We start from the raw sequence: 20127 nt of genomic DNA, 5'->3' as shown, positions 1-20127 counted from the left end.
TTACATTAAACGTAGGATCCTGTGATCACCGCCTAGCTGACCACCTGGCTACGCCTTTATTCATACTTACTCTACTAAACCTCCTGAACTCCATTCACCTTCAACTTCTATTTTACATGAGCTCAATTAATAGATTACTAGCTAGTCTAATTAGTGTTATACATAGGTGTATAGAACCCCTGCCCCTTACTCATTTCAACAATTATTTAAATAAGTCCCCCAAAACAGCAAAGAGTAGAGAGGGTTGCATTTGAGCAGCATTGTTCTTACTGAGAAGTCCAATAGAAAAGACACCTCAGCCATTAGATGGTGATCATATTGACAGTGACACTTCCAGTTCTGATGATGAAAACTTTGTACCCACAAATGACATTTCAATGTCACTGCCTCAAAATGAGAAGGTCATTAATCAAGACACAGAAATGCCAACAGTAGCAATAGATGCAGAATCTACACTCGATTTAGAGACTGTGCAGGCAGAAAATGAGGGTCTTGGAGATGCTGCGCAGCAAGAGCAAGAACTCATGACTAGCACAGGACCCAGTGTAACAACAGTGGCATCAGAACCTGATACTGGACTTCTCGATAAGAACACTGCTGCTCAAATGCAGTCATTTCTCAAAGTTAGCTTTTTACAAGTACTACACCGAAAGATGCTGAAAATCATGCTTTTCCCACTTGTGTGCTGACAAAAACTCTTCCAAATGGAGAGATCTACACAAGAGACTGACTCTGCTGGTGCATGGAAAAGCAGGCTCTGTATTGTGTACCCTGTTTCATTTTTAACAGTAATACTTCAAATGCATCCGTACTGTCTGATCCATCTGGTTAGAGCATCAGTAGAGGTTGGAGGAAGTTGAAAGACCGAATACCTGCACATGAAACTTCAGTATCACATAAAGATAACTATGTTACCTAGAAATCAGCTAGTAGAGCAGCACTAGCTGATAGGTCAGTTGAAAACTTACTCCTCGGTGAAATAAATACAGAAACTGATAACTGGAAAAAAATCCTTGAGCGCTTATTGAATGCCATTCCTTTTCTTTCTGAACAGGGATTGGCTTTGTTTGGTCCCAGTCAACGTATCAGTGAACCTACAAATGGAAACTTACTTGGTATATTTGAACTTCTTAGCAAGTTTGACCCACTTTTATCAGGAAATATTAAGCATGTTCATGAATCACAAGAGAGTGGAAAATGCATGCAGGTCCATTATCTGTCTACCAAAATACAAAAAGAGTTTATTGAGCTATGTGGAACATTTGTGCAAACAACAATTCTTGAAGAGATACAACATGAGAAATATGTTTCAATTATTATTGATGCAACTCTAGATTGTTGTCATAAAGAACAGATGACCTTGGTTGTACAATATGCTAAAATTGCAGGAAGTTCAAAGGTTTCAATTGAAGAACGATTCATTTTGTTCAATAATTTAATGAAAAAAATTGGAAAAGAAATTGCTGCTCTTGTATTAGAAATTCTGGAAGTCTTCAAATAAAATTTTCAAGTCTGCATTGGCTAAGCCTATGACAATGGATCCAATATGGTTGGGAAGTACAATGGAGAATAAACAGTCCTTCTTGAGCAAAATCCAAACTGTATTTTCTACAGTTGTGGAAACCATACACTAAAGCTTGTCGGCGTTGATTGTGCTGAATCACGCAAAGAAGCAATCACATACTTTGGAACAGTCTAGCAATTGTATAATCTCTTCAGTAGCACTCCTTGAAAGTGGGAAATTCTGAAGCAGCATCTGCCTGTTTCTCCTCACGGCATGAGAATTGATGGCACGAATTGATGGCATTAAACCAGTTGCACAGCATTTGGACTCTGTGAGAAAGGCTTTAAGTGAGCTTGAATCTCTTATTCTCACAGCACAGGCTCGCACTGAGATTAGTCAATTCAGAAGAACACATCCAAATTTGAATGCCTTTTAATGTTGTCCATGTGGATGAAGCTACTAAAAATGATCCATGAAACTAATCTTGTAGTTGAAGCACACAATGCTACATTAGATGTTGAGAGGCATAACATTGAATGACTTCTTAAAGATATTCAAAAGATACATGATCAACGAGATGCAATCCTTTCTGAGTACAGATCAGTAGTGCAGGATATTGACATTTCATCTGAGTTTTCCACCAATCACAGCCTAACATCTCAATCTGCTGCAGAAAGGCACTATCAAGTCAATGTTTTTTTGTTATTATTGACACCATCAAATTTAGTCTTACTCATCGATTTGAGTCACTGTGACAAATTCGTACCCTTTTTGGATTCCTTTGAGTAGGGATACTCGACATGTAGCCTGTGAGCTGCATGTAGCGCGCGGCCTGTTTGTTTGTGCCCCATGGTGCAGTTTGGGTTTCTGAGGGGCTCAACACATAGCATGTGGGTGGAAGCCAAAACAAAAAAGTAGTCAATATAATCGTCTTCTGTTGATATGCGTTTTAGGAGTTAAATTCCTGGACTGTCATTGCTCATTAAAAGTGCTGTCATATGGGTAGAAAATGGGTAAAAATTGCATTTTATTCGTATCAGTAGAACTGACTTAAATGGGGCCTGTGTGTTGTGTAGTCTTGCCTTAAACTTTGTATTCATGCCCATCGACGTGAAAGAAGCTATTTGCATATATTTGCATACATATTTGCATGTATATTGAACCACACTTAAGTTGAGGTCTTCGGCATGTGCTGTGAGTATCATTGTGGCCCCCAGGCCTTTCAAAGTTGAGTAATCCTACCTTGGGAGTACAGAGAACTGAGTGATGAAGGTCTATATTCAGTGGCTGAAGAGTTTCAACAAAAGTACGATGAAATTTCAAGAGATCTCCATGACAAGATTGTCTTTCTGAAACATATACATTCCACCAACTTTAAATCAGACTGCAAACCCAAAAAGCTGCGTCAAGGAATATTTGATCATGGCCTGTCAACTGTATTTCCTAATACCATGATTGCATTACATAATTTTGTCAGTCTCCCTGCATCAATGGCTTCAAGTGAATGCTCATTCAATGTGTTAAAACAAGTCAAGAACTATCCACATTCTACAATGGGACAAGGGTAGTTGAATGGGCTCACAATGTTTAACATTAACAGTGATGTTGCACATAAATTATATTTTTCTTCAAATATAAATGAGTTTGCACACAATAAAGCCAGAACAGCATTCCTAAAATGAAGAGTTTTGCTTCCGGTGGAAACCCACAAAGTTACATTTTTAACATACCTGCTATTGGTATAATGACTTAATTGTTAATAAATATGTCTCAAGTGTTCATTTTCATATATTCTTTTGGTTTTAGTGGATGAGAAATGAGATACATTGGGGGCCTGAGGCTGGGCCGGAGCTGGGGCCTCTACACTCAAAGTGGTCCGGGCCTCTGTCATTCTCTGAGAGGGCCTTAGCCATCATTTTCCTCATTACCGGCACCTGCCCCATCGTCACGAGTGGCCATCATTCTTGCACCTCCCTCACACTACATCTCCTTCTCTTACCACCCCTGGGCTGGAATGCCACTTTTATCATATGCTATGCTGTTGTTGTTTGATCCATACTCAGTAGGGGATGTTTCCTTTTCTCCTTATTTTTATTTCCTCACCTTACTCATGGTGAAATGTCTTTTTCCAATAGGTCAGTATATCAGTGAGCTCAACTTATTATCATATGCATCAATTCGTTGACCAGCCTTTTGTGGTTGTTTATCACATGTATTATTTCTGTCCTACCCACCTATTCAGTCTGATCTCAGTGGATCATTTGGGTTTTTCTAGGTAATGATGTATTTGCTAAGTTTGAGGGTACTCGTGGAAGCACCTATACCATGGAAAGTCTTTCTATGTTACTACCATCTGTCTAGGTTAAAGGTCCTGAACATATGTAAACTAAGGGCTCATCTAGACTACGCTAGAGTGTTGAAAGAGGCTATGCAAATTCCACGGGAATTTGCATATCTTCTTCCAATCTCACTTTCCAAAGCAAAGCTTTCGAAAGTGAAAGTAGCTTAGATGCGGCTTTTTCGGCAAACCCTCCCCCCCACTTTGTCAATAAAACGGGTAAAACTCATTTTTTGAGGAAGAATGGCTTTTCGTCAAAGGGGGAGGGATTCGCCTAAAAAGCCGTGTCTAAACTACTTTCACTTTCGAAAGCTCTACACTCCAGCATAGTCTAGATGAGCCCTAACTGTACTATGGGGATAAAAGGTCCCAGACAAAAATACTAACATTGCCTTAACTCACTATACAGGACATGGCCTGTAAGTCTCTTGTGTTACAGCCAAAGTGCCAATATAAATCTACCGTAACTTATTATAAGAAACATATAATCAAAATCATAAGGAAATAATACATTAATATATCTATAGGCAAGCAAGCAGGTTAGCCCTATAGGCTACAGAATTCTCCAGAGAGATGTCCAGGAAAGTTTCCTAGAGGTACTTAATAATCTTCTGTCATAGGTTGTGTGGTAGTGCTGCTTTGTTCCTTCCCCCACTATAGAACACTGTCCCACACCACTGATTTGTGCAGAGACCAAAGCAGTGCATAGGTGAGCTGCATATAGAGCAGGGCAGAATCTGCAAGCATGCAGTAGATATACCCTGGTTTTCTGCTTACCCTCAGCTATAATGTTCCCTGCCTGTAGAAAAGGGTAAGCTAATTTTAGGAATTCCCTTAAAGCTACACTGCAAGCCTAGCAAAAACTGTATGTTCCTTTGTCCAGGAGCAGTCCCCCTTTCCCAGTTAACACTCACCAGCCTTTTGGTGCGTACAGAGATGTGTGCCTGGCAAGGGTCAGCGAGAAAGTGATTGGTAAGTTTCCAAAGGTACATATAAGTGAAATGTGTCAATGCTGTGGTTGAATTTAACAATCCGGCTTCTGTGTATTGTCCTCTGTGCTTCACCAGATGTGCCTTGAGGAACACCCCTCACATCCCTGCAGACTGTCTCCACCAGATAAGAAAGAAAGAGGCCAAAACACAACAAAGGAGACATGTTCAGGGAGCTACAGCCGTGCTACAATAGAAAAAAGGGAACGAAAGAAGTGCTGGGAAACCGAAAGGCAGGACAGAAAAAAGACTTGAGCATTTGCTAGGGTTGCAGCTGAGCAGATGATAAAAGTAATGAAGATGCAAACAGAGATGCTCAAAGAGTGAGCAGCTCTGGGCTTGACTTCCATACACCATTATTTACTCCCCCTCCCAATGCTGCCTGCACATTCCTTTCCACTTTTGGGGAATGCTCAGTTTCCCCTTCACTCCATCTTGTCGCACAACTTTCATAATGACATCTACACACAGTTGTGAGGTTTTGCCCTTTCCCAGAAAGCATCTGTGTTTTGGTGACTGTCACTGTGTTTTTTCTTGATCAATAAAGACGAAGTATTATAATGGTAAACCAATTTTATTTTGTTTTCTACAAATTCACTTTGCAATCACTATGAGTACATATACAGGCATTTTAATCATTTCTTACTGGGATATGCGGCCCCATATGTTCACATAGTCTCCTAGGGAAAAAAACATGGAATGCCCCCGGAGGCAACTCTAACAAAGATACATGTTACTCTGGCTCATTGTCAAAGTGCTTCCTCAAAGCCTCCCTTATTTCTGTTGCTGGCTTGTGGGCTCCTCTGATAGCCCTAGTATCTGGCTGCGCAAACTCAGCAGCCATGCACTCTGCTGCCGTTCCCCACTGCCGAGCAAACATTTCATTCTTAAATTCCCAGATTATTCAAAGTGCAGCACACATCAATGACAGTGGGGATATTCTCCTCATTAAGGTTTAACCTGATATAAAGGCAATGCTAGTGCTCCTTTAATCTGCCAAAGGCATCTACTCGGCTTGTTGTTGAAATGCTCCTTAGTGTTGTCCAGGTGTCCTGTGTAAGATTTCATGAGCCAGGAGTGAAAGGGATAAGCTTGATCCACCAGAATCACTATGGGCACATCCACATTCCCACTGGGATCTAGAAAAATAAGTCCTTGTTTGTACAGGCTGGTGTTCCTGAAGATTGCATGCCTCATGCACTTTTCCAGACTGCCCCACATTGTCTAAAATGCCTATGGTAGTCCATAAGCACCTGTAACACATGCAAAAGTTCCCCTTACTATTGTTATACTCTGTTTCAAAGGAGTCTGGTGCTAAATTTGGAATATATGTGCCATCTCTCACCCCTTCGCAGTTAGGGAAACCATCTCTGCAAAGCTGTCCACTATTTCCTGCACATTTCCCCGAGTCACAGTCCTTCATAGCAGGATGTATTTTATTGCCCTGAACACTTGCGTTAATGCAGCCCCAACTTCCCCTTACAAATTGTTCTGTGACCAACCAGCAGCAGTCTGGAGTCACCAGCTTCCAGTGATTGCCATAAGCTTCTCTACCGAGAGAGCAGCTCTCATTCTAGCATCCCTGTGCTGCAGGTCTGAGGCTACTTCAGCACATAGCTCCCAGAACTGGCTTTATTCATCTGAAAGTTCTGTAGCCGCTGCTCTTCATCCCACACATTGCATGACGATGTGATTCCATCACTCTGTGCTGGTTTCCCTAATCCAAAAGCAACTGTCTACCCTGTACAGCTGCTTTGTGAATGCCAAAAGCAATGTAAAGTTGCTCCTCTTTATGACGCAGAACGTCAGGCACCTGTGAGCCTTCCTTTATCAGTAAATTCACTGCACTGCCATGTGCGCTGTCCTCATGACACTTAACAGAGCATAGCAGAGAAATGCAGGATCCAGCCTTTCTTACTACAGATGCCAGACTGCACAGTAAAGAATGACAGTTTAAAAAAATGGCATGAAAGAAAGCCGTAAGCCAGTGGAGGGCTGGGACAAGCAATGCATAATGAGACATTTAGGCAATGTCTACACTGCAGAGCTTTTCCAGGACTCCAGAGGTATCCTGGAAAAGCTCTATCACATCCAGAAACGCATCCATTTTTTTGGAACAGTTTCCGAAAAAGTGGGCACGTTCTCTCGGCATCCCTGTATTCCTCACTGTATGAGGAATAAGGGATGTTCCAAAAGAGGAGGTTTTTCTGAAATTTGGCCCCATGTCAACGGGCCAAATTTGGGGAAAACCTCTTCCAAAAAAAAAAAAAAAAAAAAAAAAAAAGCAAAGCAGAAAAAGATACACAAATTGCAATTCACAATTTGTGTATCTTTTGCCGATATAACTCTGCAGTCTAGACATAGCCTTAGTATTGGGATCTCAAGCTGCACTGTGATCCACTCCAACTTCTCAAGAAGCGACAAGGAGTCCTGTAGCACCTTATAGACTAACAGATGTATTGGAGCATAAGCTTTCGTGCGCAAAGACCCACTTTCTCAGATATGCATGTCATATGCATCTGATGCAGTGGGTCTTTGCTCACAAAAGCTTATGCTCCAATACACCTGTTAGTCTATAAGGTGCTACAGGACTCCTTGTTGCTTTTGCAGATCCAGACTAACACGGCTACCCCTCTGATACTTGCCTCCGTCCAGCCCTGGTTCTGAGAAGGTGGAATGGGCGAGCCAGGCAGCTGCCCAGGGCGCCAACCCACGGGGGGCGCCTGATGGCAGCTATAAGGGGTGTACTGCATCCCTTACAGCTGCCATCAAGAGCCGTGTGCCCGGCTCCCACAGCGCCAGCCCCGCGGTGCCGGACAGCAGTGCCCTTGCCCCCATTCGTGCCAGCGGCCATGGCCGGCGCACGCATGTGCCGTGTGCCCCAGGTGCAGGCCTGCATACCCTGGGGGGGGGGGCGGGCCCGCACCGCATGGGCGGGCCTGCGCATGCGTCCGGGGGCGGTGCCACGCGCCTGGGCCCAGGGCGCCAAAAGGGCTCGGGCCAGCCCTGCTCAGAACCCCTAAGGACTGATAGAATACACTGTGGGATACATACTCACAATGCATTGCGCACACTGCTGATAATGGGGCCCCCAATACGGACATATTCTGTCACCAAAGGGGACTAGTGTGAACAAGCTTTTCCAGTTTTTATTCTGTCAACTTTTAGGTGTCGATATAAGTTTAGTCAACAAAATGATGTAGTGCAGACAAAGCCCAAGTCTCGACAAAGAAACCAAACACTCAAAAAAGGAGACTCAGACATAGATGTACTGCATTTGTATACAGGTATACTCTGCTGGTAAGGCAGCTGTGCTCCAGTTACCAGATGAGACACCATTGCCCACTTGTAGTCATAGGTTGGATTAGCATTCTTATAGATCACAGAAAACTCTGTCAGGGCACTGTGTGGTTGACATTTGGTCAAAGACATAAACTAAAGTCATCAGACTGTGGAGAATACTTCTCTTTATAGCTGCTTAGGGATTTGCTTATTTACTTACTTATTTTACAGTGCTGAATGAGACATTGTAAAACAGAGACATACATATTTCTTTTCTTCTATGAGGCATGAGGGCTTTCCTGCATTTACATGGCATACTGCAGAAAAAGTGGGCTTTGCCCATTATGAGGGGAGAACCATAAGCTAAGGACCTGATTCTGCAGTCCTGACTCACATGGAACAGCAGTTACTCCTAGCAGGAATCCAACACTTTTACCGGGACCACTTGTCCAAGAGAGCCCTGAGCAGCGTGAGGAAGGGCTGCAGAAGACAGCTTAACAAAGGTTACGTCTACACTGTAGGCTTTTTGCACAAGAACAGGTGTTCTTGTGCAAAAAATTGCAGAGCATCTACACTGCATGTGTGTTCTTGTGCAAGTAAATTTACAGTACAGCATCTGAAAAGAGGGCTTCTTGAACAAGAGTTATTCCTCTCCCCATGAGGAATAAGCCCCCTTGTGCAAGAGCTCTTGCTCAAGAAGGCAGTGTGGATGGGAAACAGGGATTTCTTGTGCAAGAAACCCCTATGGCTAAAATGGCAATCAGAGCTATCTTGTGCAAGAGAGCATCCACACTGCCATGGATGCTCTTGCTCAAAAGCACATGGCAGTGTGGATGTGCTCTTGTGTAAGACCTTTTGCGCAAGCACTCTTACGCAAAACAGTTGTTGTGCAAGAAGCCTGCAGTGTAGATGTAGCCTTAGTGTCTTTATCTCGAATGTCTAAAACAGCACAATATCAGCCTCTCCCAGGCAGCCCTCACCACTGCCGAGAACATGCTGAGTGGAACTCTGGTGGTGATTTAAAGGGAGCAGGACTCTGGTTACTATAATAGTGGTGACATCTAGAAGTCCCGAGCCCTTTTGGGTACGTCTACACTACAACACTATTTTGAAATAACTAGCACTATTCCGAAATAACTTAGTCTGCATCTACAAAGTAGGCAGTTATTTCGAAATAGTGTTAAAATACTGTCAAGCTGGAGGACTTCTTACTCCGACTCCTGTAACCCTTAGGCTGCATCTAAACTGGCATGATTTTGCACAAAAGCGCTTGCTTTTGCGCAAAATCTTGCCGCCTGTCTACACTGGCCATGAGTATTTGCGCAAGAACACTGACTTTGTAATGTATAAAATCAGTGGCTCTTGCGCAAATACTCTGACGCTCCCGCTCAGAGATAAGTCCTCTTGCGCAAGTGTTCTTGCACAAGAGGGCCAGTGTAGACAGCCACGTTAATTTCTTGCACAAGAGAGTGTCTACACTGGCATGGATGCTTTTGCGCAAAAGCAAATCTTTTGTGCAAAGGCACATGCCAGTATAGATGCTCTCTTGCGCAAATTCTGTTAACTGAAACACTTTTCCGTTAAAAGTATTTGCGCAAAATCATGCCAGTCTAGACACAGCCTTACTGTATGAGGAGTAAGGGAAGTCGGAGGAAGACTGATCTATTTCAAAATAAGTGCTGTGTAGACGCTCCCTATTTCAAAATAAGATACGCAATTGATGTAGCTCAGTTTGCGTAGCTTATTTCGAGTTAAGCTCTGAAGTATAGACACAGCCTTTGAAACACTAGGCCCCAGGGCAAAGGCCCTGTTTGCCCACCTCCACCTCCACATTGGCAGGCCTGTGGATAGCTATACTAGTCAGTACTTTCTCTTTTCTTTTCATTTGGAAGGTGGAAATTTGGCTAGATTATGCTACATGACTAAAATACATTGTGTTGATGTAGTAAAACACGGGTTCTAGGGCTGCTTCTGTAAAATATTATAATAGTTTGTAAAAAGAAGACTGTATTATTAGAGGTGACATTGTATTCATGGAACTGAGAAGTGGCTTGGTGTGGCATATTTGGGAACAGATATGTGCAATGTAGTACTCCTGATACTTGGAGCCAAAAACATTATCTTTGAAAAGTTTCTACCTTCCTGTGTGGGCTTGTACAAAGTGACTATTACGAAGTCAAGGGAAAGACTCTTATTGATGTCAGTAAGTTTTGTAACAAGCCCTTAGTGCTAGAAAATGGATTGAAAGCCCTTGATTCAGAAGTCATGTATTTACTCACAGACCAAACAATGTTTACCACATAGGATCCTCTACCATCCTATCTCTCCAATATGCAACACTGACCCAGAGAGATCATCTCTGTGGTGAAATGGGTGGCTGAGACATCATGCTCGGACTAGCCACCCTCCTGGATGAGACTGCCAACTCTAATGATGACTGTAGGGGTGCCCACAGGTCTAAATAACAAGCCAGGAAAACCTGAGGCAAACCTCAAACTCCTAGCAAACCCAAAGCAGTGCAAATCCACATGCTCTGAAAATAAAGAAGGTTAATGCTTCTAGTTGGAAATTAAAACTAATGTGTTTTTGCATTGCACTAATTGGAGCACTAATAATATAAAAAATCACACCTTACTTATATGTTCCTCAGCTACCTGACCATGAAGGGAAGTGCTGAGACATGGGTTTTAGCCATTCCTTGGAGCAGCGCTGATTGAACAGGACAAAAAGTGATTTGTGAATAATGTAATGATAAGGATTGGGCTTATTTAGTCTTTAGTATAATGGCTTAAGAGAAGAATAAGGGGGGATTTGACATCAGCCTTCAACCCTGAAGGGGGATCCAAAAAGGATGGAGAGGCTGTTCTCAGTAGTATCAGATGACAGAATGAGAAGCAATAGTCTCCAGTTGCTGTGAGGGTGGTCCAGGTTGGATATTAGGAAAAACTATTTCACTAGGCGGGTGGTGAAGCAGTGGAATGGGTTACCTAGGGAGGTGGTGGAATCTCCATCCCTAGAGGTTTGTTAAGTCCTGGTGTAACAAAGCCCCGGCTGGGATGATTTAGTTGGGATTGGTCCTGCTTTTGGCAGGGGGTTGAGCTCGATGACCTCCTGAGATCTCTTCCAACCCTATGATTCTATGAATTCTCTCTGTGTTCTTGGAGCTAATTATAATTGGTCACAAGTAGTCACATGCCTGCTGATTTCTGCTGGAAAATGCTCATAAATCCTGAAAGCTTAACTGATCATAGTGCAAATGATTCATCTGAAAATTCATTTTCAGGTTTTTTTCATTACACATGGAACTCTCCCTTTCACAGGGGCCCATAGGCTATTAAAACTGTAATTTTGTTTTGTGACCTTACATAGTACATTTTATTTATACAGGCTATGAGTGAATTTCCCAACTCAGAAGTTTCAGTTAAACAATAACTTTGTTTCTTAAGCCACAACGAGATTGCTTTGTGATGGTCACCGTATAAGAACAGCAGACTGATAAATAGAAGTCATGTAGGTGACAAAACACACACCAGTAATGATTAATGAATGGGAAGTTAATCAAAGCAATCAAAGCAACTGTCTGCACAAACTACTCCGCAGTCATAACCAGCACACACATTAATGAAAATCAGGATTGGTTCTTGAATGAGATGAAACCAGAAGAAGAGCTACATTTGCCAGGTAATTCATTTACAATAAATGAATTGAGCAGCTCCACATCTGAATTTCCTGGCTTTGTTCAGTGTGAGACAGCTGTCCTGGCTTTTTTAACAGAGGGTTATGTATTCATATTCTGTTTCTTTTAGGTGTGTCATGCATGAATTCTTCATCAAACTTGCATTGTTGGCAGGCAAAATATGAGTATGGCCTAGGGATTTTTTTTAATGTAAAGCTTCACATTTCCAAGTATTGTTTTAAAAGTCTATGGCTGTGTCTACATTGGCACCCTTTTCCGTAAAAGGGATGCTAATGAGACACTTCGGAATTGCAAAGGACGCGGGGGATTTAAATATCCCCCGCGGCATTTGCATGAACATGGCTGCCGCTTTTTTCCGGCTCGGGGTTTTGCTGGAGAAAAGCGCCAGTCTAGATGGGATCTTGCAGAAAATAAACCCTTTTCCGGAAGATCCCTTATTCCTACTATTATTATACTACTTATAGACACAGCCTATAAGTCCACGGTTTCTGAGAAGGAAAAATGAAATAAACAAATACACCTGGCAACTTCTAGTGTGTGGTTATAATGTAAAATGTCTGTGATGTTTGTGACAACTAATGTACATGCAGGGAACCTGAAGCAGTTGACTTTTGCATAATTTAATCCACAAGATGTAGCAAATCTCCAGCTCATTTAATAAAGATGTCATCAAAGGTTTTTACAGCGGACCAGAGCACTTCATGTTGTAACAGCATTCAGAGCTGTGGGAAAGGGTTTATTGGGAGAGGACTTGGGTTTGTCACTCTCCAGATCAGTTAAGAACTCCACTAAGGAGTTGCCAGCACTTGTGAAAAGTATAGAAAACTATAGACTAGAAATGGATAACAGGATGTAAAATAGAAACTTTAGAAATCCGTTAAGAATCTTCGTATTTGCTGTTTGATTTCATGGTGTGATATCTGCATTTAGCCTACATAAGGGAATGCTCAGATGGCACTTGACTAGGACTGATCACCAAATTTGGTTTACTGGCTTTAGTTTCCCTGGCTCAGGCCAGGTACTAATAGGGAGTGTGATATGAACACTTATCCATGCCCTCTGGAGTTTTAATTTTAGCCCATCTACAATGTGAATACAATTTACTGAAGACATTCTGTTTATTGGTCAGAATGTAGAATATTGGGCTATGTCTACACTGCAGTTATTTTGGAATAACTTTGAAAATAGCATGTCTGCACTACAGGGAAGCCTCAAAATTAGTCCGAGGAGGCTTCTCTAATGTAGACGTGCTATCTCGATTTAGAGCTCCAGGAGGAATAACTTAGAATGGCCCTGGTGAGGGGCTACTTCGAAATAGCAGAAGTGGAGCATCTACACATGCCTTATTTAAAAATATCTATTTTGGAATAGGAGTTATTCTTCGTAGAATGAGATTTATAGAAGTCAGAATAAGTTTTCCGTTATTTCAAAATTATTCCAAAATAACTTTGCTATGTAGACACACTTTGGATGTGTAAATTTATCTGTCACCATCTCTTCATGAACCATTAACACCGAGTGAAATCCTGGGTCCACAGAACTCAACAGACGTTTTTCCACATATTACAATGGTGCCAGGAGTTTACTTTTTGTAGCCTACTTCTGCAAATTGGGAGAGTTTGTTCATAGTGCTTTGCTCATTTTGTTTCCATGGTTAATTTAGTTGTTTCTGATTTTTAAGAAGTAAAACAAGAAAAATGTATGGGGTTTGATTTGCCTTGTGGAGCTGCTGGCATCTCCTAGCAGTGTAAGTGCCAAGCTGGTTATTTTGCTGACAGCTACATACAGTCCAGAGGCTCCAGCTACATTCTGTTTCTGTTGTGTGTATCCTTCTATGATTTCATTTTGACTGAAAGAATTACAGGGATGGCAGCCTGTGGAGTAGCAAGCTAGGCACTGTCTCTGTGGAAGGCCTACCATCTTCTTTAGCAAATACAGTTCCACTGTGTCTTCATTTTCCCCTTTAGTAGGTCTTTGCTATCTTCATGGTTCTGTACAAATCTGTGATGTACTATCCCAAAGATAAGGGGCCTTCTTTGCCTCCATTCACCTCTCTGAATCTCTTTGTTGCTGCTGGTACTACCACAGTGCTTCTGTTGCCACTTCTTGCACAACCTGGCTTGTTTGTGACCATCTGCCACTCAAGTTCTGGTTTGAATTTTTCTGTTAGGTACTTTTATATCCCCCCCCCTTATCAGAGTATCCAAGCACCTCACAATATATAAGGCATTTACTCTGACAGCGACCCTTTGAGGTAAGGAAGGGAAGCTGGGGGATATTTCTCACTGTCAACAAGGTCAATACTATGTCAACACTAGGGAATTTACTGTGGCACAGCCACTCTATGCCAATGGGAGAGAGGTTTCCCGTTGACATAATTAATCCATTCCCAATGAACAGCTCTCCTGCCAACAAGTGCTGTCCACACTGGCACTTCTGTCAGTGTAACTTAGGTCACTCAAAGGGGTGTTTTTTTAACACCCCCGTGCAACATAAGTTACACTGACATAAATGGTAGTGCAGACATAGCCTTGTATATAAAGCCAGTGAAGGCAGGCCTGAGTACCTGCTGGATGCCAATGGAAACTGCTCTCTTAGCTGAGGTACACAAAGATAAGTGCCTATGTTTTCACCTCCTGGTGGCAGGGATCATAGCATCAGTGTAATTGAATATGGAATTTATTTTAGGTTAGTTTACCCACTTCTTTTTTTTTTAACTAATGGCCCACTGTGTGCTAGCAGGATAGTCTGATTACTTGTTGTCAGACAACCTCAGAGGTAGCCAGGGACTGTGTGTAGAATAATGAGAACAGGATTTAATAAACAACTTTTAAAGTCACAGATTGAGGTTATACAGCCATTTAAAATCTTATTTGGATTCCAACCTCATGAACATTTTTTACTCTAGTTTCCTCCAATTAGCTCTCTAGAATTTCACTCAGCCTACAGACTAGACCCTCTCCCCAATTTGACGTTTATTTTTTCCGAGCACTATCTCAGGTGTTAGTGGTAGGAGTGAGGCTAGCACTGGTGTACTTAATACTTTATCTTGCTTGTGGATCAGTTACCCCGAGGGACGGTAACCTTGACTCGAAAAAGTACTGGGAAAGACCTCTGTGTAGCTGTGGATGGAAGTAAGTAGGAAAGGAAGAGCTACCTGGAATGAGGAGGTTCATTGTAGATTACAACCAGAACGGACAGAGCTGTGTAGTGGACTTTATCCCACTCTTGGTTTTGGTTTTCATTCAAGCAGTCAGTTTCCTACTAGTGAAGATTTGCACCTAGTTCTCGGTTTTTTTTAAGAGGAACTCTGTGGTGGTACATTTTTTCTAAAACATGTTTTCAATTTGGGATTTCTGTTTCCAGATCAAGCCACTAACATCCAATGGAGATGAAATGCCAGCCCAACAACATTGTCCTCAACAGCACATAAGTGGTGACATGCAGAACGACTAGTTTCGCATAACTAAATGGTATGATGCCGATGAAAGACCAATCCCAATACATAGTCAATATGAATGCAGGACGAGGAGGGGGAAAATCCCAAAATGAAAAATGTCAGAACACAGGAACACTTTTAGGTTATGGTACATTGTATCAAGGGATGTGAAGGGCAACTTTTGTGTAGACCTGCCGTTGCTTGCTGTACTCTAGCTAAAAATAGCAATGAGAATGCCACAGCAAGAGCTTTCGCACTAGCTGCACAAGCCCTCCGGGGATCTCTGGGTACAGATGTACTTGTGCAGCCAGCATGGAAGCTCACACCATGGTGTCCTCGCTTCTGCTTTTAACAAGCTAACTAGAGTACAGCTAGTGTGAGTACATCTACCTAAGGGTATGTCTACACTACAAAGTTAGTTTGAACTAACGGACGTTAGTTCGAACTAACTTTCCTAGGCGCTACACTAGCGCTCCATTAGTTCGAACTTAATTCGAACTAACGGAGCGCTTAGTTCGAACTAGGTAAACCTCATTGTACGAGGACTAACGCCTAGTTCGAACTAGCTAGTTCGAACTAAGGGCTGTGTAGCCCTTTAGTTTGAACTAGTGGGAGGCTAGCCCTCCCCAGGTTTCCCTGGTGGCCACTCTGGCCAACACCAGGGAAACTCTATGCCCCCCTCCCGGCCCCGGACCCCTTAAAGGGGCACGGGCTGGCTATGGTGCCCGTGCCAGGTGCAAGCCTGCCAGCACCCAGCCAGCAGACCCTGCACCTGGCATGGATCGAGCCACCCACCCGATGCCCCCAGCCCTCCCCCTCTTCCCGGGACCAGGCTCGCGGCTCCCGGGAGCTTGCCTGGGACTGCAAGAGGCGGGCACCCGCCTGGACTAGTGCAGACATCATGGACCTCGTCCACGATCTCCGCACTAGGCACAGGAAAGTGGCCGGCTAGGGCAGGAGAGCTGCCAGCCTGGCCACCCAGGAGCAGGTATGCAAGAGAATCAAGGGGGTCCACTGAGACCCCCGACCCTGAGCCCTGAGCTTACAATGGCCGTCCTGGGTCAGACCAAAGGTCCATCTAGCCCAGTAGCCTGTCTGCCAACAGCGGCCAACCCTAGGGAACCTGCAGGGGATGGACCAAAGACAGTGACCAAGCCATTTGTCTCATGCCATCCCTCTCCAGTCTTCCACAAACCTTGGGCAGGGACACCTCTCCTACCCCCTGGCTAATAGCACTCCATGGACCCAACCTCCATGACTTGATCTCACTTCCCTTTCAACTCTGTTCTCGTTGTAGCCTTCACAGCCTCCTGCAGCAAGGAGTTCCGCAGGTTAACTATTTGCTTTGTCAAGAACAACAACTTTCTCTTACTAGTTTCAAGCCTGCTACCCATTCCTTTCCTTTGGTGTCCTCTAGTCCTTCTTTATGGGAACTCAGGAAGAACTTTTCTGAATGCACCCTCTCCACCCAACCCCTGCTTTTAGAGACCTCTATCCTGTCCCCCCTCCGTCTCCTCTTTTCTAAGCTGAACAGTCCCAGTCTCTGTAGCCTTTCTTCATCTGGGACCTGTTCCCAACCCCTGATCATGTTAGTTGCCCTCCCTTCTCCCAGCCTTTCTCTTCCCCTCTCCCACCTCCTTTTCCCAGTCTCCCCCAGTTTTTTTCAATAAAGACAGAGTCAATGTTGGAAGAAACGTTATCTTTATTTTGTACATCAATAAGAAGGGGGGCTAGGGAAGGGTAAGTGGAAGGAGGTGAGGGAGGAATGGGGTACGAGCCCCCGATGGGGACGACTGGGCTGGCTCTGCGGGCTTCTGGGGGTGGAAGCTCTCCTGCAGCCCCCCGATTGCCCCCTCTCCCCAGATGGCAGCCTGCGGCAAGTGAAGCCGGGCTGATGGCCGAGTGGTGTGATGTGCCCAGTGTGGGTACTCCGGGCACTCCAAGCCAGAACTTCTTTGCAAGCGGGGCACCCCTTAGAACTGTGTGTCCGGGGTGGGGGTCAGGACCCTTTAAGCGCAGCCCTCGGCTAGCCTGAGACAGCATCTCCATGCTCTAAGTCCTCCTCTGATGCCCTGCCGGCACTGCTTCCGGCCATCCTTAAGCCCTGTTCAGAGTCCACTCAATGTGGACTTGCTAGTTCGAATTAGCAAAACGCTAATTCGAACTAGTTTTTAGTTCTAGACGCGTTAGTTCGAATTAGCTTAGTTCGAATTAACTAATTCGAACTAAGTTAGTTCGAATTAACTAATTCGAACTAAGTTAGTTCGAACTAGCGCTGTAGTGTAGACGTACCCTAAGCTACATAGCACACCCTTGGCTGCAAAGTCAATGTACCCCAAGATATTGAAAGAGTGTGGCTATGAGAGGCCAAAGCAAAACTCTTGGTCTCACTTCCTTTGGAATCAATAGAAAGATTCCCATTACATTCCGTGGGAGTTGGATCAGGCTGGAAGATTTAAATGCCTGGTGACCGGGATACTGTACATAATTCTTTTTTAAAGGCAGAGGAAGAAGAAATTCCCTCTAAATGGAGCAAAGCAAAGGAGCTGAAAAGAGAGAATCTCCATTTACAGTAATTATTCTTGCCAGTCTTCATCTGGCTGACATTTATTATTACTTATTATTAACAGAACCCCTGCCCTGTAGCGCCTAACATTTTAAAGTCATGAGAGGGTATAATGCAGAACACACACACACATTTGTCATCAGACCATAGAACTGTAGGAATGCAATTAACAATGAAATAGCATTTGGTCGGGAGTCAGGAATGGAACATTCTGTTTCCCACTAACAGAGCTCAGCAGGCAGGAGGCCATTGAACTGAGAACGTGACTCTGCTGGCCACAGAAAGATGGGTGGCAGCCATTAGCGCTCTAGCCTGTCTCCATTTTCTGAATCAGCTGGAGCCCAGAAGCGAGCCATGTAAACCAACAAAGACACAACCAATGTGCCAAGTGAAGGCCCAATCCTGCATGTATTCAAGGCAGACACAGTGGAAAATGATCACCAGGGCGTTCTCTGCATCTGTGGTGCTGAGGTGGGTGTCGATAGTACAGTGCAAAATTACTATTGTGATACAGAGACCCTTTCTTTATCTTTCTTTCTTTCCAGCATTTATGTGGCATTCATCACCTCACAAACATAAATGTATTACCAACACCACATCCGGGATGTTATCTTCATTTTACAGTTGGGGAAACTGAGCTATGGGGGAGTTAAATGACTTGCCCAAGATCACACTGGATGTCTGTGGCGGAACTATGAACAGACTCTATCTCTTTTGACTCAGGCCTCCAAGTCTTATTGAGAAGTTCCTATAGAATGGATAAAATCTATATAACAATTGAATGGGGTCCCATGGACATTCCTTTAAAAATTTTTAGAATTTAACAGAGACTGATATTTTCTGTAGCTTTTGTGTAACCATTGTATATAATTTTCTATTGACTTCTATAGGATTTATTCACAATATTATTATCTTATCATGGTAGTAATATGATAGGAATTTTTCCAGTTATTAATGAGACGCAGTCGCTGTCCCATGGTGCTGTTATTCTAACAAAGATCATACAACCTGAGAAGGATGATTTTAAAAATCCCTTGAAAAAATACTCTTCTGTAGGATGGGAAGGTATCTATGAAGGAACTGGTTATCACTTAACGTTTGATCTGACTGGAATATTTTCAACTACATGAAATTTCATCTAAATATGGTGTGTTAAAGCCAACACATTTCATAAAGATGTATCAGATTTGACAAAATTTCTGTGTGGAAGGTTTTTGAGATCTGGCAGGCCCGTACCCAGGAATTTTGGGGTGGGGAATGGGACTTTTTTTGTAAATGTGGACTGCAATTTTTTAAATATAAAGGAGTTCAAAATAGTCATATAATAAGAGAGTGGAAACAAAAAATTTGAATGGAAACAATAATTGGTAAAATGATTTTGTTATAACATACTAAACATTTATACTATAACATTTATGCCATATATTTATATTAATAATTTATACTATACATTTATACTATAAAATTTATTTCTATACAGGTTTTATAGAAATTACCTTCTGGAAATTTCCCCTTCGCATTCAGCCACCTCTGCCTGCTGCTGCCGTACCTGCTCAGCAAGGCCAGTGCCGGATGAGTGCAGGTGGGACTTCTGCCCAGTGCGGCCACGCCCGGACTGCTCCTCGCAGGTTGGGGGTGCCATTCCCCCTGCCCTGCCGCACTGTGACCAGCCCTACTCCCCAATCCCCCCACAACACAGCGCTCTTCCCTCCCCCTTACACAGTGAGTGGTTCTCAAACTTTTTGGCTCATCTGGCTCAATGCAAACCTTCCTCTGGACCACCACATTAATTACATGATTATGCCCGTGCCATTTTGCTAGTGCTGCAGCTAGGGAGAACAGTTTAATTCAACCAGTAAGAAAGGAGATATTAATTTAAATTATTCAACAGACTAAGACGAGGTGCTTTAACTTTTTCATGTTAGTTTATCAAACTTCATTTTAAACCTCTCTTATATAAAACCATTTTTCCTGCGGAATGACTCAATGACATCATCACATCGTCTGCGTCCTTATGCTGACATCCACCTCCTGCTCCACCTCCACCCTGAGTTGTTTGCTGTGGCCAGTCTTGGTGCTGTCTCCTCCGGCCATGGGCTGCTCCAGCTCTGGCTGCCACTTCACGCCCCGGGGGTGCTGTACCGTTGGGGAGGATCTGCTGAGGCTGGGTCCTCTCCACCATCCAAGCCCTCCCCCTCCTCCTCCCCCAGGGCCGTGCCAGGTCCCCTATGCCATCTGAGCCCGACCTCTCCCCCTGGGCCAAGCCAGGTCCACTCTGCCATTCAAGCCTGACTGCTCCCCTTGTAGGCTGC

The 20127-nt window shown here is 43.5% G+C and overlaps 1 long non-coding RNA gene and 1 pseudogene across 1 annotated transcript in view; both read left to right on the top strand.

Moving 5' to 3' along the window:
• LOC149525240 (uncharacterized) overlaps positions 1-19024 on the top strand; it is a 73563-nt gene extending 54539 nt beyond the window's left edge. The window contains exons 2-3 of the long non-coding RNA XR_016348603.1: positions 15177-15283; positions 18044-19024. This is a non-coding gene — a long non-coding RNA (uncharacterized LOC149525240). The remainder of the gene's footprint in view (positions 1-15176; positions 15284-18043) is intronic.
• Positions 743-1821, top strand: LOC149525241 (zinc finger MYM-type protein 1-like; annotated as a pseudogene).
• Positions 19025-20127: the final 1103 nt, after the last annotated feature.

This window comes from Pelodiscus sinensis, chromosome 2 (assembly GCF_052426305.1).
Source record: "Pelodiscus sinensis isolate ZL-2025 chromosome 2, ASM5242630v1, whole genome shotgun sequence".
In the NCBI taxonomy this organism is placed as follows: Eukaryota; Metazoa; Chordata; order Testudines; family Trionychidae; genus Pelodiscus; species Pelodiscus sinensis.
This window is presented reverse-complemented; position numbering and strand designations above follow the sequence as displayed.